Here is a 12,252-nt window from a genome sequence, read left to right on the forward strand (position 1 = left end):
AAATAAGCTTCACCCCGTGTGTCGAAAGCTGACATGGCTTTTGGTATCATCCTTCATATCAATTTTGATATGAAAATCACTTCATGCTCCTTTTTTCTCCTCCTTTTTTTTTCCTTCTCCTTTTTTTTTTTTTTTCAATTGAAAGAATTAAAATTTTAAGAATAGTAGAATAGTAGATGACATATCTGGTGGAGAACTTCCATCTCAAAATGATATATGCCAATTTGTCACTTAAGCCTTTAAAAAATTTGACATATCAAATTTTGAAGGTTTGAGCAAAGATACTCTAATATCCTAATTTATTTTTTTTTATTTTTATTTTAGCCTTTTATTTTATAAAATTTCGTATATAACACGGATATTATGCTAGTATATATATATACTAGTGTATGCCCGTGCCTAAAGGCACGGTGAAAATAATGTTGGATTAATCTTCTTCTGTCCAATCTTTTATGTAGTACGTGAAAAATTTATTCACAAAATAGTTTCAGAGAAAATTTGTTCATTTCTTATACCATCATTGTTATACTTACCCAAGCTATCAATCTTTCTTGTTCTAATTGAGGAGAGTTGGTCTCATTTGAACTTCGGCTAAAATTTAAAAAGAATATAATTTCAGTGATTGCAATATTAACAAACTATCTCTCATGTCAACTATTGATAGGTAATGTTTAAAAAGAAAAGGCATGGAAAGGAAAATCATGCATTGCTACTCACTCCCATTCTACAAAATTAAAGTGTATCAAAGCCCAAAATGTAGCAAGAAAAATGTATCAATTAGTTAAATAAAATGTATGATTAGCAAACTCATGAACATATTACACTCAAGTCTCAATAGTATTAGTTAGTTACAACACTCATTTCACTTTACTAAGCTTAAGTCTCAGACTCTTCATATTACACTTCTCTCTTGCTAATTACTAAGGAAGAGAAAAATAGAAAGTAAAAACCAAAAAAAAAAAAAAGAAGAAACTAAACCTTAATCAACAAAACCACCTCTTTGGGCAATCAGCTAACCCTCCAATCAAGCATATATGTCTATGGATTACACCAATCTGAAAACATCAAGCATTATCTTTAATAGTTGCAAAAGCAAAAATCATCAAGCACTAATGATTCAGCAAATATATTTAATTTCTAAAATTGAGAATGTCAATCTTTTTGAGACATGGAATTCAGCACATAGGTTTTTTTTTTTTTTTTTTTTTTTTTTGATCAGCAATTCAGCACATAGGTAGATAACTTTTCAAGATGCAATTTGCCTCACACCATTTTATTCATTTATCTGCACTTTTTGCCTCCCTCTATCTCTGCTCTCCCTCATCCCACACCCATACACCCTCTCTATTTTTTAATCTATATAGCAAATATTTTATGCATCCAAACACGTGGGGTTCACATGAGAAACTACTATATATAAAAAAAAAAATGTTTCAGAGACACATCCATATAGAGGGAAAAAGAGAGATTTTGTAACGCCCTCAAAATAAACCCATAATAACCATAACATTAACATGCATTTATAAAAGAAAATGAATCATTTGAGTTAGTCATCAGAGTATTCTTATTGACAGACTTTACTTGTAACATCCTGCAACATCAAAATAAATGCCCTAAGGGCTTACATCTTTCCAAGCTAACACTTGGACACAAAAAGGATGAGTACTAACTCATCTACAAGTTAAGCCCTAAGCTTGAATGTTTACATGAAATCCCAAAAATAACAAAATAAAACATATAACTAAAGACAAGTCTTCGACATCCCAAACATCAAATCTTTCCAGGCTAAGTCCGTGGAGGAAGCTTATCACCTGAACCTGAAAATGATGTTCCCATGAAGGGTGAGCCACAGCCCAGTAGAAAAATACTAAACCAAATATAAGCATTGAATAAAGCTATAGCATTCAATAGATGGTTAATCAAGATAATCAATTTTATTATTAAACAGTCTCGTAACACTAATGTCTAAGACACATTTCACTTTCCATTATTATCAACATGGCTCAGAACCTGGCCAAACTTACAACAATGAATTATATAACATAATCACATTACTTCCAATATCAACAAAACAAATGAGACTCATGCTCATATCAAAACACTTCATACTTCCCATTTGATACACATTTTAGTGCTGTATCAATAATCATGTAGAAACACTTCAATATAATAAGCACACATAAAATTGGTGCTAATGGAGTCCATCCCCTATCTCCTCCCAAACAAAAATCCGGTTTAGAGGTCCATCCCCTATCTTCCCCTAAACCGTGGAGTACATCCCCTATCTCCTCCCACACACAAAACAATGTATGCAAATGCAATGCTCAATCAATACACGTATTTTCTATATTAATGCAATAGTCAAAATTAATGACTTAACCAATGTGATTAGTTTCAGTTATTCCTAATCCACATGCAATGTCTACAACAATCATGACTATCCTCCACCGATAGCCCAAAACAGTTATTTCTAGACTGGAAATAAATATATCAACAATTTAATAGGTGAGTGATTTAAATCATCCAACTACACCATTTAATCAATAAATTCCCCAATTTCATGGGTTTAACCAAATTCCCCAATTTTCCTTAAATTAATTACTCCAATCAATTTAGCAATTTAACTAGGTTTTGTTCCCAAAATTATCAAAGTGTCCCCAACCTATCAAAATACCAAACTTAGAACAAAGCTTATAGAATAGAGTAGGAAATCCCTACCTTGAAGATCACAACTAAAATAGAGAAGATGGAGATGATGATCCAAAATCCAAAGTGCTCCAAATCCTCTCTTTTTCAGATTAAAAGAAAGATCTCGTGAAGCTCTACCTTTCTTCCAAAGGAATTAGGGTAGAAGACCACCGGAAATAGATCAAATCTAGGAGAGAAGGTAAGAGTAGAGAGAGAGACTCTCAAGGGGCGGTTTTTAAAAGTTAAGAGATGAAAAGGTAGGTCAAAAAGTGATCAGAAAAGTGAAATCACGGACTGATGTAGTCGACTCTACGCTCGAGCGTAAAAAGCCCCGCTCGAGCGTAAGACACAGAATCATGCTCGAGCGTGAAGAAAGCCGCTCGAGCGTCGATTGCACCCTTTCAGAAGTTTTGCAGGCGCTACGCCCGCTCGAGCGTCAAACTCCCCGCTCGAGCGGAGGAACAAAAACAAGGGATCACGCTCGAGCGTAAAAACTACCGCTCGAGCGGAAGAACTGCAGAGCAAAATACTGGAAGATGGAAAATCCCGCTCGAGCGTCAAAACTCCCGCTCGAGCGGAGAAGCAACAACGAAGGGCCCGCTCGAGCGTTAAAACCTCCGCTCGAGCGTGAAGGCCAAAATCTGGGCATCACCTATTGGCATCACTATCAACCAACCTGTAACAGACCCGTCCAACACAACCTATAATTCAAATACTAAGAGATTAAAGGACAACAACAACCAATAAGTAATGACAGGATCCACGGAACCTAAGTCCGGATACAATAATCTAAAGAGAAAAGACCGGGGTCGCTATAACCTCCCCCCCTTAAAAGAATTTCGTCCCCGAAATTAAGCACAAGGTTTTAAAAAAAAAACAAGTTTTCTCAAATTCCAACAATATGTTAACTCAATAATAAACAACTTGACCCAACACCAGCCATTCCATCTCTCAACTAAGAGGCATGCCACAATATGCAAAACAAACATATATTTCAACCTGCATTTACACTATGCAATTTTCTTTCAATTTCAACAATTTTCAATATATTCAATATATACAATGTTCCATTAAACTTCCATTTCGAGGTAAGTTTCAAAATATTTCCATTAACCAAAACATTCTAAATGTTTTACAGCTTAAGACAAATATAAAAAGCTTTAAGGTTTGACAATATTACAAAATCTAACTACAAGATTACAAATCATTAAACATGTCCGGATATTTCTCGCGGACTTCCAACTCACGTTCCCATGTGGCTTCCTCCACCCCGTGATGTTTCCACAAAACTTTCACCAAAGGAATGGTCTTGCCTCGCAAGACTTGATCCCGCTTATCCAAGACCCTAACCGGTCTCTCTTCATACGAGACATCCTCATCAACTACTAAATCGGTCCAATCCAATACATGTGATGGATCCGGCTCATACTTCCGAAGCATACTCACATGAAACACGTCATGTACTCCGGATAACTGCGGCGGCATAGCTAAACGATAAGCAGTCTCACCAATCCTCTCAAGGATCTCAAAAGGACCAATGAATCGAGGGGACAACTTCCCGCTCTTCCCAAACCTCATCAATCCCCGTCTTGGTGATATCTTCACAAAGACGTGATCACTCACCTCAAACACCAAAAGTCTTCTCCTACGGTCGGCGTAAGATTTCTGACGACTCTGGGCTGTAACAAGCCTCTTACGGATAAGCTCAACCTTCTCCGTCGTTTCCCTCACTAATTCCGGACCCAACAGAGGTGCATCACCCACCTCGGCCCAACAAACAGGAGACCTACACGGTCGGCCGTATAAGGCCTCAAACGGTGCCATACCGATACTAGACTGGAAGCTGTTGTTGTAGGCAAACTCCACCAAAGGCAAGTGCCTCTCCCACGACCCACCAAAGTCAAGAACACAACCCCGAAGCATATCCTCAAGGATCTGAATAGTACGCTCGGACTGCCCGTCAGTCTGAGGATGATAAGCTGTGCTAAAGGTCAACTTAGTGCCTAAGGCACTCTGCAAGCTCTGCCACAACCTGGCAGTAAAACGAGGATCTCTATCTGAAATGATCGTCACTGGAACCCCGTGTAACCTCACTATGTCCCGAATATATAAATCGGCCAGATGATCAACTGAATCTTTAACACGCATAGGAATAAAATGCGCCGACTTAGTCAACCGGTCCACAACTACCCAAATAGCATCACTACCCCGTTGAGTCCTCGGAAGACCCACAACGAAGTCCATAGTGACATGTTCCCACTTCCACTCGGCAATAGGCAAGGGTTGCAACAAACCCGCTGGCCTCTGATGTTCGGCCTTCACCTGCTGACAAGTAAGGCACTTAGATACGAAAGCTGCCACATCTCTCTTCATACCCCGCCACCAAAACTGGCGACCCAAATCCCGATACATCTTAGTACCTCCCGGATGCACCGCAAGGCGTGAATGATGAAACTCTCGGAGTACCTCCTCTCGATGAGACTCCGGCACAAATAGACGGTCTCGGTATCTCACACTCAGGTCGGGATACACCGTCAAACCTTTCTCAACCTTCCCACCAGAAATCTTCTCACGGAGGGATTCTACCTCAGGGTCGCCCCTCTGAGCCTCTAACACTCGAGTCACAAGTGTAGGTTGCGCAACAACAGAAAACAAGGCCGCAGCCTCAACGGATTCGCCCAGAAGCAAATCAAACTCTCCAAGTGCACCTAACATGTCCCACTCTCGGATGGCTATACTAGCTATGTCACCAACAGGTTTCCTGCTAAGGGCGTCGGCCACCACATTGGCCTTTCCCGGATGATAATGCAATTCAAAGTCATAATCCTCTATGAACTCCATCCACCTCCTCTGCCTCAAGTTCAAGTCTTTCTGTGTAAACAAATATTTCAGACTTTTATGATCCGAGAATACCTCAAATCTCTCACCATAAAGATAATGCCTCCAAACCTTCAAGGCAAATATCACAGCTGCTAACTCTAGATCATGCGTAGGGTAATTCTGCTCGTGAATTTTCAACTGACGTGAACCATAGGCAACTACTTTCCCTTCTTGCATTAATACACAACCCAGACCCTCTCGTGAGGCGTCACAATAGACTGCATAACCCAACCCTCTCTCTGGAATAATCAATACTGGAGCGGTAGTCAGTCTAACTTTCAACTCCTGAAACGACTTTTCACAAGTCTCACTCCATACAAATTTAACTCCCTTCCGAGTCAGTCTAGTCAACGGTGATGCTAACCTGGAGAAGTCTTTCACAAACCGACGGTAATACCCAGCTAACCCCAGGAAACTGCGGATCTCAAACACACTCTTAGGCTGTGCCCAATCTTGCACTGCCTCTACCTTGGATGTATCAACAGACACTCCTTCACCGGATACCACATGGCCTAAGAATTTGACTTCTCTCAGCCAGAACTCACACTTCCCAAACTTGGCATACAGCCTATGGGCTCTAAGTAACTCAAGCACCACCCTCAAGTGTGCCTCGTGCTCCTCCTCAGAAGGCGAATAGATAAGGATGTCGTCCACAAAAACGACTACAAACTGATCCAAGAATTCCCGGAAGATCCGGTTCATCAAGTCCATAAAGACTGCCGGTGCATTGGTGAGCCCGAATGGCATTACCAAAAACTCATAATGGCCATACCGCGTACGGAATGCCGTCTTCGGAATATCCTCTTCCCTGACCCTCAACTGGTGGTAACCCGATCTCAAGTCTATCTTCGAGAAACAACGGGAACCCTTCAACTGGTCAAACAGGTCATCGATACGAGGCATAGGGTACTTATTCTTAACCGTAGCCCGATTCAATTTCCGATAATCTATGCAAAGTCTCAAAGCACCACCTTTCTTTTTAACAAAGAGGGCCGGTGCTCCCCACGGCGAAACACTAGGGCGTATAAAACCCTTGTCTAGTAACTCCTGGAGTTGGATCTTCAACTCAACTAACTCGGCTGGGGCAAAACGATAAGGTGACATAGAAATCGGCGCCGTGCCGGGCATTAGGTCAATAGAGAATTCAATCTCTCGATGCGGTGGCAAACCAACAAGATCCTCGGGAAAGACATCCGAGTACTCACAAACCACCCTTGGCAACACAACCTGGGTCTCATCATCCTCACTAATCAAAAGGTTAGCAAGTAGCCCACTAAGCTCACTCCTTCCTCGTCGAACATACCCCGGTGGCAACACATCACCAACCCGGTCCCCCAGAAAATGAAAATACTCTCCGCTCACGGTACAACAAGTGACCCTCTGGCGGTAGCAATCAATAACTGCCCGGTATGACGATAACCAATCCATACCCAAAATAACATCAAAACCTCTCATAGGCATAACTACAAAAGAAAATGGAATTCTATGGTAATTAACCTCTATATCACAACCCCTAACACCGTGTTTCAAAATCAATTCACCCCCAAGAGGCGACACTACACAAATAGGAGATGCCAACTGTGCTAACTCCAACTCCAAAACAGATGCAAATGCAGCAGACACAAAGGAATGAGATGCACCCGTATCAATCAAAACATTAGCAACCGAGTTGCAAAACAAGAAAGTACCTCTCACAACGGATGGAGCCGGTACAAGATCCTGCGCGGTAACAGCATACACGCGCCCAGATGACCTCTGATCAACCTGCTCACCCCTAGGAGCATAAGATTGCTGCACCGACTGAGACGATGTAGCCCCCTGATTAGCCCTCGAGGCCTGACCCGACTGAGCTGGCTGTTGACCCTGAATCTGCCTCAAACCAGATGCACCAGGTGTGCCACCCAACTGGGGGCAATACCTCTTCATATGCCCTGGCTGACCACACTGATAACACGAGAGTGGCTGACCTCTACCCTGACTCTGGCTCTGAGATCGAGCCGAAGAAGATGCTGCTCTCTGAACTCCTCCCCTCTGAGGACAAACTGGAGACTTGTGGCCCAACTGGCCACACTTGAAACAGGTAATGTCTCCCTGACTGCCTTTCCCCGAACTAGCACTCGGTACAGGAAAAGTCGATCTCGAAAAGCTACCATGAGACTGCTGGGGATTAAAACCCTTCTGTCTCCTACCATCACTCTGACTATCCTGACTCCTCTTGGAGCCCTTCTGCCCTTCCTCCTCCTCTTGCATCATGATCTCCATATGGGCTGCAGCATCAACCATACGCCCATAATCCCGAATCATAGTTCCCCCAACTCTCAGCTTGAGGCCACGCCTCAACTTCCTCTCAAACTCAATACAACGGCGTTCCTCAGACGCCACCAATTCAGGTGCAAACCTGGATAAACTAGTAAATGCAGCCTCAAACTCGGCCACTGAAGAACTCGACTGCTTAAGCTGGCAGAACTGGTCTCTCAGCTTCTCCCTAACTGCTGGAGATAAGAACTTCTCCTGGAAAGCATTCACAAAAGCCTCCCATGTACCTCCTATACGCCCCTTAGTGAACTTCCACCACTGACCCGCATCCCCCTTCAACTGGAAAGATGCCAAGGTCACTTTCAACCCCTCGTTTTCGATGCCAAGCATCTCAAACGTCTTCGTTGTCTGTTCGAGCCATTCATCTGCCTTAAGTGGCTCTTTAGGATCACCCACAAATTCATCCGGATTGGACCGGAAGAACTCCCTCTTCAGAAAGGAAGGTCCTGCATCCACAATACCAGCCTGAGCTTGATTCTCAGCTCTGAGAATGCCTACTGACTCCCTGAATGCCCCCGCTATCTCTCGAGCTAAAGCGCCCAAAGCCTGCTGGCCTACTGGCTCGGCCACATTGGCCTGGCCAATTCCCTCCTGAACTATCGGAATCTCCTCAGGCACTGGCACCTCCTGCCTACCCGGCCTACCACGCCTACCGCGTCCTCGTCCTCGTCCTGACATCCTAATAAAGGAAACAAAGACATTAGCACATTAATAAATGTGCCAAAGCTAAACACTCGCGTCCTAATACAATGGACAACAATAATTCATTCCACGTAAGCACATAATCACATAAGCACCTACGAATTTCATTCCCGGATAATGATAGTCCCAATGCGTTACTATAGTTCCGGTTGGAAGCAGCAGTGATCAAGTGCCTTTCCAACAAGACTACTAGAACTCAAGGGTCCAATCAACATCCTAGAAACTACATTCCATACCCACATAATCACATAAACATGTTATCATATAAGCATATAACGTTACACTAAGTCTCTATCAAACGAGACGAACCCATCATGATACTAATCACTTCCCACGTACCCAAAGTATTCAAACCCGGTACGCTCTGATACCAAGTTGTAACGCCCTCAAAATAAACCCATAATAACCATAACATTAACATGCATTTATAAAAGAAAATGAATCATTTGAGTTAGTCATCAGAGTATTCTTATTGACAGACTTTACTTGTAACATCCTGCAACATCAAAATAAATGCCCTAAGGGCTTACATCTTTCCAAGCTAACACTTGGACACAAAAAGGATGAGTACTAACTCATCTACAAGTTAAGCCCTAGGCTTGAATGTTTACATGAAATCCCAAAAATAACAAAATAAAACATATAACTAAAGACAAGTCTTCGACATCCCAAACATCAAACCTTTCCAGGCTAAGTCCGTGGAGGAAGCTTATCACCTGAACCTGAAAATGATGTTCCCATGAAGGGTGAGCCACAGCCCAGTAGAAAAATACTAAACCAAATATAAGCATTGAATAAAGCTATAGCATTCAATAGATGGTTAATCAAGATAATCAATTTTATTATTAAACAGTCTCGTAACACTAATGTCTAAGACACATTTCACTTTCCATTATTATCAACATGGCTCAGAACCTGGCCAAACTTACAACAATGAATTATATAACATAATCACATTACTTCCAATATCAACAAAACAAATGAGACTCATGCTCATATCAAAACACTTCATACTTCCCATTTGATACACATTTTAGTGCTGTATCAATAATCATGTAGAAACACTTCAATATAATAAGCACACATAAAATTGGTGCTAATGGAGTCCATCCCCTATCTCCTCCCAAACAAAAATCCGGTTTAGAGGTCCATCCCCTATCTTCCCCTAAACCGTGGAGTACATCCCCTATCTCCTCCCACACACAAAACAATGTATGCAAATGCAATGCTCAATCAATACACGTATTTTCTATATTAATGCAATAGTCAAAATTAATGACTTAACCAATGTGATTAGTTTCAGTTATTCCTAATCCACATGCAATGTCTACAACAATCATGACTATCCTCCACCGATAGCCCAAAACAGTTATTTCTAGACTGGAAATAAATATATCAACAATTTAATAGGTGAGTGATTTAAATCATCCAACTACACCATTTAATCAATAAATTCCCCAATTTCATGGGTTTAACCAAATTCCCCAATTTTCCTTAAATTAATTACTCCAATCAATTTAGCAATTTAACTAGGTTTTGTTCCCAAAATTATCAAAGTGTCCCCAACCTATCAAAATACCAAACTTAGAACAAAGCTTATAGAATAGAGTAGGAAATCCCTACCTTGAAGATCACAACTAAAATAGAGAAGATGGAGATGATGATCCAAAATCCAAAGTGCTCCAAATCCTCTCTTTTTCAGATTAAAAGAAAGATCTCGTGAAGCTCTACCTTTCTTCCAAAGGAATTAGGGTAGAAGACCACCGGAAATAGATCAAATCTAGGAGAGAAGGTAAGAGTAGAGAGAGAGACTCTCAAGGGGCGGTTTTTAAAAGTTAAGAGATGAAAAGGTAGGTCAAAAAGTGATCAGAAAAGTGAAATCACGGACTGATGTAGTCGACTCTACGCTCGAGCGTAAAAAGCCCCGCTCGAGCGTAAGACACAGAATCATGCTCGAGCGTGAAGAAAGCCGCTCGAGCGTCGATTGCACCCTTTCAGAAGTTTTGCAGGCGCTACGCCCGCTCGAGCGTCAAACTCCCCGCTCGAGCGGAGGAACAAAAACAAGGGATCACGCTCGAGCGTAAAAACTACCGCTCGAGCGGAAGAACTGCAGAGCAAAATACTGGGAGATGGAAAATCCCGCTCGAGCGTCAAAACTCCCGCTCGAGCGGAGAAGCAACAACGAAGGGCCCGCTCGAGCGTTAAAACCTCCGCTCGAGCGTGAAGGCCAAAATCTGGGCATCACCTATTGGCATCACTATCAACCAACCTGTAACAGACCCGTCCAACACAACCTATAATTCAAATACTAAGAGATTAAAGGACAACAACAACCAATAAGTAATGACAGGATCCACGGAACCTAAGTCCGGATACAATAATCTAAAGAGAAAAGACCGGGGTCGCTATAGATTTATTGACCAAGAAAAATGCTCTTTCTTTGATAACCTTCATGGATATCTTTGGCACCGCAATGCAAGGAGCATCATTTCAAAAATCTTCAAACCACAATCTCAAAAGAAAGATTTCATAAACTCACAACTGAGATCCAATTGAGAGCATTCAACCTATTTAGAAGAAGTGCAAACAAAAAATAAAAAAACTGCTAATTTTTTTGGTGTTTCCCAAAAATAATAAATAATAATAAAAATAATTAGCAAAGAGAACATTATCCAAAAAATAGATAAATTCATAAACTCAACCTAGTCAAGCAAAGGAAAACTTTTTCCTTACCCCAGTTCAAAAGTTTAGCAAATGGGAACTTTTTCCTCAACCAAAAGTTTGATCATTCGATTAATCTCTCCCTCACCTTCCATTCCCTGTGAATTAATAAACACATCAAATAGAGAAACAATTTATCAAGCATTTGGTGAACATTGTAGTAGCAGAAATTATATAGTGGTAAAACTAATTATTTTGAACTTCAATTATTGCAAACCATACTGAAATCTTTAGAATGAAATGAATAACAATAAATTTAATTAAAATAACTGGAAATAGGTTGTAATTTATTCCAAGTGACATGAGGAAGTTGGTCTTTGAACTATGGAAATCGAGTAAAAGATTAAATCATTAACTTACAACATCATGAATGTACAAAAAATAAAAAATAGAAGCAAAAAAAGGGATGGAATCTTGATTACCTCTATTGATGGAGCCTTTAGAACTATTCTCCTCACCAGATTCTGATGCCTCCGTCACATGTACAAAGCATTAAGAATAAAAACATCATCCTTACATGAATTGATAATTTCTCTACAACACTCCAACTCAACTAAAAAATTGTGCATTGATGTTAGGAGAAAAGATCTTTCATACTAAAACTAATTCCCTAATAAAATACAAAAAATAAAAAATAAAAAAAAAGACAGAAAACTACAACAATAAAAGGTGGGTGTGCCCAACACAGATGAAGGAGCTGAAGGGTTTGCAGAATTCGAAAGGAAGATTCATCTTAATTTTATATATATTTCATCAACAACAACAACAACAAAAATAAATAAATCTATAAATAAAACTAACAAAGCTCCACTGACTTATGGATATAATGTTAAGGCGATAAAGAGATATGAAAAACTAACAAAAGAGAGGGGGGGGGGGAGAAAGTCAAAAGATGGCATATAGTAATCTTAAAGACCTTAAAAGGGTTGTGTGAACCCTTTTCCA

General features: G+C 40.7%; 1 long non-coding RNA gene across 1 annotated transcript; it reads right to left on the reverse strand.

The window, feature by feature from the left end:
* Positions 1–746: 746 nt before the first annotated feature.
* On the reverse strand, positions 747–11,876 carry LOC114281567 (uncharacterized). Its single transcript, XR_014365575.1, has 4 exons — positions 11,730–11,876; positions 11,320–11,405; positions 11,008–11,153; positions 747–1,055 (listed from the first exon to the last, which is right to left on the reverse strand). It is a non-coding gene; the product is annotated as an uncharacterized LOC114281567 (long non-coding RNA).
* Between the last annotated feature and the right edge of the window lie 376 nt (positions 11,877–12,252).

Source organism: Camellia sinensis, chromosome 4, assembly GCF_055761805.1.
Source record: "Camellia sinensis isolate YWXY chromosome 4, ASM5576180v1, whole genome shotgun sequence".
In the NCBI taxonomy this organism is placed as follows: domain Eukaryota; kingdom Viridiplantae; phylum Streptophyta; class Magnoliopsida; order Ericales; family Theaceae; genus Camellia; species Camellia sinensis.